Consider the following 6,000-nt stretch of genomic DNA (forward strand, 5'->3'; position numbering starts at 1 on the left):
TGACCAAAGCTCCGGGTAGCCCTTCATATGTTACAGAATACGTGAATATGTGAACAGAATGCACACATTGTTACTATTATCACAGCTTTCAGAAATTTACCGGAAATGCTCCTCAAGTAATTTAGCTGGTCAGTACAAGCGTGTCTCACACAAACAACAACCAGCCTCATGGACTGAATTCTTAACCCAGATCCTCAACTGATTTTAGCATGTGTAGAGCAATAAGCCATCACTGCTAGTCAAAATGCAAAATTGTCAGAGGTTTTCATTTGATTTCAACAGTGGAATTAAAAAGTTGAACAGCAGAAATCCCACTGTCTTCATGAAGCATCAGTGCTGACAGGCAATGGCATGTTTCGAAAAATACATCTGTGTAGCATGTGCCCAGACACTCTTAAAATGTAAAGATGTCTTGAGAAAATTACTACATATATATCAAAATGAACTAGTTCCTATGCAAGGAGCTCATCTGGTGAAACTGCAGTGTTTTTTTCATCAAGGGATTTCACAACACTGTAGCCACGGACACAGGTGTATAAATCCCAGATGAATCACAGTTCGTTATTATGCATCAATATCAATTTGTGAAATTAACCACAGGCCAAATAAATCACCCACGCACTGCCAATTCATGTATGGTACATAGACGCACACAAACCAGGTACAGCTTAAACTGATACGGGAGAAAATCTGCTCAAACTCAAGTTGCGTATATTTGCGACAGATGTGATATTTCAAGATGCTACTTTATCTTCTGTACTCAATATTCATATCCATTCTACCTTCGATTTTTGTCCTTCAAAGCTGGCAGTATACAAAGGCAACCTCAAAAGAGTCAAAATAGAAGATAATGCAGCAAATCAATTAAAACAGCAAAAATGAAGCAGTAAAATATATGCAGTTACAGGTGTTCCAGTGCTCAATGACGCTTTTTTATTTTTATGTTTTAAAGCATAGCCTATACTATTACTATACATTACAGTGACTCCTCCCTAACCACTACTATAAAGCAAAAATGAAGGTCTATATGAAACTATGGACAGGAAACGTAAAGCCAAAGTTATGAAATATAATCTTGCACAAAGCCAAGGGCAGAAAATGGTATTTTTTCATTGTGGTTTGTCAGAGCTGAGGCTTATTATTGTTCTGAATAATGAATACGATATATGCTTACCATGCTGTTGGTTTGACTAGTTGGAGAGGAAGACAGAAGTAAAACAGAGAAAACTGTGAAAGGGAGGGAGTGAAAACGGTATGCCACAGAAGAGGGAGGTAGTTTAGGTCAGAGTCCCAGGAGAGACTGATATTTTGTCTCCTCCATTAGCAATACAGTAAGTGTGAAAATTGATTTTTTTACTCCTAAAATCAAAGAATACCATTTGTGCACGGAATAACTTGTTTGTTTTTGGGTGCTTAGACTTCTTAATCAGTTATAAAGGAAAGTAGGTCTAGGCATTAAGTGTTTTTCTCTCAAAAGGTAATCATTTTCTATGCAGACTCAAATACGATAGACATTGGTTATGAACAATCCACGAGTTTCAGCCACAAAGGGCCGCTGTCAGGATGTTTATGTTGATAGGCATCTCCCACTTGTCACAACAATGCAGTATCTCCATCTCAATAACATTTTCTTAGTTCCTCCTTAACTTCTGCAAATGCAATGGCTAAAAATAATTAAAATACAACATCCCAGATTTGAAAACAGATTTATACTATGTAATGTGCATTTAATATTGTAGAGCAAACTAAAATTCTCATCTAAGAAAATCACATGCTGTATGTTCTGTACTGTACACTGAAGCTCAGATAATCCCAACAAGAAAACAGTCTACAGACAGACCAGAACAGAAACGCAATGTATTTGGTGAACAAGTCAACATTACTTCACAGTACTTCTGCTTTGACAAAGCCTACAGTTAATACAGTATGCTGACCTGCCTTTCAGCTTTTAACAGTTGATAACAGCAGACGTATTTACATCTTACACACAGCATGTTTTGTTTGGCTTTTACCTGCCAGTACTGTAGATGGTCACTATAGAGGGTGACCTGCTCAAAAGGGGCCCAACAGTCAGAAAATGCCACACCTGTGCTGAGCAGCGTATAGTAAACATTGCATTGTAGAAACACAGCAGGAACGCCGGCTGCTCATGTTATTGGGTCTTTCTTCTATGCCTCAAAGTACAGGACGGAGCACACTGGACAGAAGCTCCAATAATGCTGTAGCTCACAGGCCATTATTTTGTGAATTGTATTGTTCTGTGTACACCCTTTACAGGATAACGTGGCCACTTTAATTACCAACATACTGTTCCTACAGTCATTGCACTAACGGGGTCTGTAGAAATTGTACTCCTTGTTGTACACTGGACTGAAGGCTGTAAGTTTTTTAATCTTTTCAGTCTCAGTAAACAACATCTGAGAGGAGATCCAATGTAGAATCTGAATTTTAAAGGGAATAATTAAAGATGATCCAATTACTTTGACTTATTTCAAATTGCATTCACTGAAACTATACAGCGAAGGCATTACTGGAAACATTAAAAGGATAATATTAGAAAACATTTCTCATACATTTTACTCTGTATACAGTAATGGCATGGAATAGGCTCCCGAGACATTATGAGGAACAGTGATTACTTTCTGAACTATTCTGACATGTGAAAGTCACTTTGCATAATATATCAGAAGCTAATCTGTTCTGATGGTCAAAATGGCTTAATTTCAGTTTTATTAGGATCTGTCCTTATATTCCTTTTTCTTTTTTGGATGGCTCTCAATGAAGTAAAGGAATGTTTTAAATATGGATAAATCCAATAATTAAATAAATCTTACTCTCTCCATGACGACCTCATTTCAATCAATAACAGCAGCACTAATCTCAAATGATATGACATACTGTATGGCACTGTTGTTGATTTCAATATATAGGTCTAACATTCACGTTCATCTTGGGCTTTACTTGCAGCATAAAATAAAATAATTGTAATTTAATGTGATGAAAGGGTTACTGTATATCATTGGGCCTGAATTTCACAAATAATCTGTCTGGACAGCTCATCTAACCTTGCGCTTTCACTGTAAACAAGTTCCCTTTTCTCACAGAAGGAGTCAACAGACAAGGCTTGAACAAAAAAAGTACTAAACCTCTCTGTTGTGACAATGAGAAAAATTCGACACCACGGAAAAGTCAGAAAACGCATTAAGGAGAAATAAGTCAAAACTGACAGAAATCAAACATTTCTGAAATTCTATCTCCACACGTCCTTTTTTTGTATTCATACAGTACCTACGTTGTTGTGTCCTGTTGAATGTTTATAGTGCTTTTTTGGCTGTGATTATGTTTGTATATTAAGTAGTATCCCGTGGGACTCTTGAGACGTTCGCTGAGGGCTCCCCTATCTCAGTAAGCAAGCCGTCTCATGCGGGTTTGAACATAAGGGTGTAATCATCACTAGAGACAGGTGCCAACATCCTGTCTCTAATGCTCTGTCGACAAGTTAGCGATAGCAAGTGGACACCAACTCCACGCAATAAAAAGCAGTAATTCAGTTATAGTAATTACTATAGCTCCTGCAGCAAAGGTTGACATATATAATAATAATAATTGCTTACACTTATGTAGCGCTTTTCTGGACACTCTACTCAAAGTGCTTTACAGGTAATGGGGACTCCCCTCCACCACCAGTGTGCAGCCCCACCTGGATGATGCGATGGCAGCCATAGTGCGCCAGAACGCTCCCCACACATCAGTTCTCAGTGGGGAGGAGAGCAGAGTGATGTAGCCAACTTAAGATGGGGATTATTAGGAGGCCATGATTGGTAAGGGCCAAGGGGAAATTTGGCCAGGACGTCGGGGTTACACCCCTACCCCTATATAGATTAATGTATGAGGAGATGCTGTATTTAACACGTTATTTCATACATACTGTATCTTCCAGGGATACTAACTGCATCTCAGACCCAGGCTGCTGGAAATCAATCAGATGAAAGAAGAGAAACAACTCAGATGGTTAACTACGGTTTGCTTTATGCGCCAATAAAACCGAATTCATTGAAACAGTCTTCACCTGTTACAAACATATACAGTATCAACAGAGCGGACTTTGATCCTGCATGCAGTCGTACAATACAAAACATCGCCAGGTAGAGAGAACAGGCAAGTTTTTAAAAGGAAACCCCAGCACTAAAATGATCCCGATTTGACGTACTTATCGAATTCACACAGTACAGACACTTCCTAATGGATATGGAGGGATGCCAATATACAATACATTATAACTAACAAACGTAATGTTTCACTTTTAAATACGGATTTAATATTAAGCCAATCCGGTTTCATTGTTGCAAATCTTCGTTGCACCGTGAACAAATCACAGAAAAAAATAGGTGTAAGACGATTACGTGAGTTTGCAGTAGCCAACAGTACAGTATTTCACACCCGGCGCAGTGTGATAGCTGCTGTGAAGATTCTAGAATCTCCTCTGGCATCCCTCGTCTTATGCATAACGCAAATATCACGCTTTTTAACACCGTAATGTGGGTTGTTTTAAATGCTTCGTGAATAATTCGCAACGGAAACAAAATCACGACACAGATGATTTCTCTCTTCCTTCTAAAAAAAAAAAATAATTCCCCCCCCCTGCCAGTTCGTGTATAACGAAACGTCACGAAGGCACAAAATTGTTCGGGTGAACAGGGTAGAGGCTGAGCGCAGCCCCGAGACGCCCCTGCTGCTCGGGAAAAAGAAATGTAGCAAAGCTGGACAGTCACTCATCCCAGCTCATCGTGTAGCTGCTGTACACGAAACACATCACCATCCCTCCAGGTCTCTTCACCTGTACCCACACCTGCCTGACCCACGAGTCCCTTTGAATGGGTATTTTATTTTGTAGGGGGACCAAGGTACAGCGAACCAGGAAAGCAATTTGGTGTAGGATGACATGCCCGATACGACTAGCTCCTACACCTGACGGCCACAACCAGTTGTTGAGAGTTAGGTGTGCTTATGACGGCGTTCATGCGGCGTCTTCTCGTGGCGGAAAAATGCTCCAATTCCAAATATTTAAAATTAAAAACGCGTGAAAGACGCCTAATAAGAAAAAAAAAACATGAAATGTAACCGGAATGATAAATTACTTCCATATCTGTTGTACATGTGTTCACTTGGTACTGTATAGGCAGATAATTTGCACAAACGGTTCAAATGCATTTTAGAAACGTAAATATATTTGAAATTTGAAGCATTAAATGTCGATATTAAAACATCATGTCTAACCAATGTTTCATCCCTGAGTCATTCAAATTCACGGTATGCCCACAACATAAAACTATACACATTTTACCTGCAGAACAGACGTCCTGTGTACTGTATGTTTGGAGAGATGTACCCAGTAACTGTCTTCAACCAAAGAGACAGCTGTATCCAAATAACTTCAATGCATTTTTCTTTCAGAAACACAAAGTTCTATTGGAAGCATCAGTTTGTCCCACGTCTGGCCATCAAACCGAGAAACACAGATAAAGAAAATACAGCCACCTTCGCTTGCTGTCTCAGCCGACCTCAGCGCCGGGGTTATCGCCGATAACGAAGACCACCGCTTGGATCAGTCATTGCCTTTTCGCAGGACAGCTGCCGGCTGGAGGGACTGGACGTGATTCATCAGCACATTGATTGTTCCCGCACCCTCAGCTCTCGACTCCAGCTGTCCAAAAATAAGAGAAGGAAAACACGGAGAACCCAATTTTTAAAACCAAAAAAAAAAAACCCCAAATGAGGCGAGCAATCCCTGCGACGAGCCGGAGAGCTGGGCTTGTCTCCTGGTAGCCGGGGCTGCGTTTGCAACAGTGGCGGAATGAGAAAGATAGCGGGCCAGCAAGCACTCACACCCGAAAGCCAGGGCAGTACAGCTGTTCTGGGAGGCAATAGCAGGAAATACCAGAGAACTTCAGAGGAGAGCGCACAACACTGTGGAGCGGAGAAGCGCTGCAAACGTGGAGC

General features: G+C 40.4%; 1 protein-coding gene across 7 annotated transcripts in view; it reads right to left on the bottom strand.

Annotated features, from left to right (window-relative positions):
- Positions 1-6,000, bottom strand: part of osbpl5 (oxysterol binding protein-like 5) — a 75,622-nt gene extending 69,622 nt beyond the window's left edge. For 4 of the 7 annotated variants that reach the window (XM_069181490.1, XM_015338374.2, XM_015338370.2 and 1 more), the window contains exon 1: positions 5,345-5,522. The gene's annotated coding sequence lies outside the window, so the exon portion shown is untranslated. The other 3 variants (XM_006642562.3, XM_015338375.2, XM_015338368.2) reach the window with 2 other exon arrangements.

This window comes from Lepisosteus oculatus, chromosome 21 (genome assembly GCF_040954835.1).
Source record: "Lepisosteus oculatus isolate fLepOcu1 chromosome 21, fLepOcu1.hap2, whole genome shotgun sequence".
NCBI lineage: Eukaryota > Metazoa > Chordata > Actinopteri > Semionotiformes > Lepisosteidae > Lepisosteus > Lepisosteus oculatus.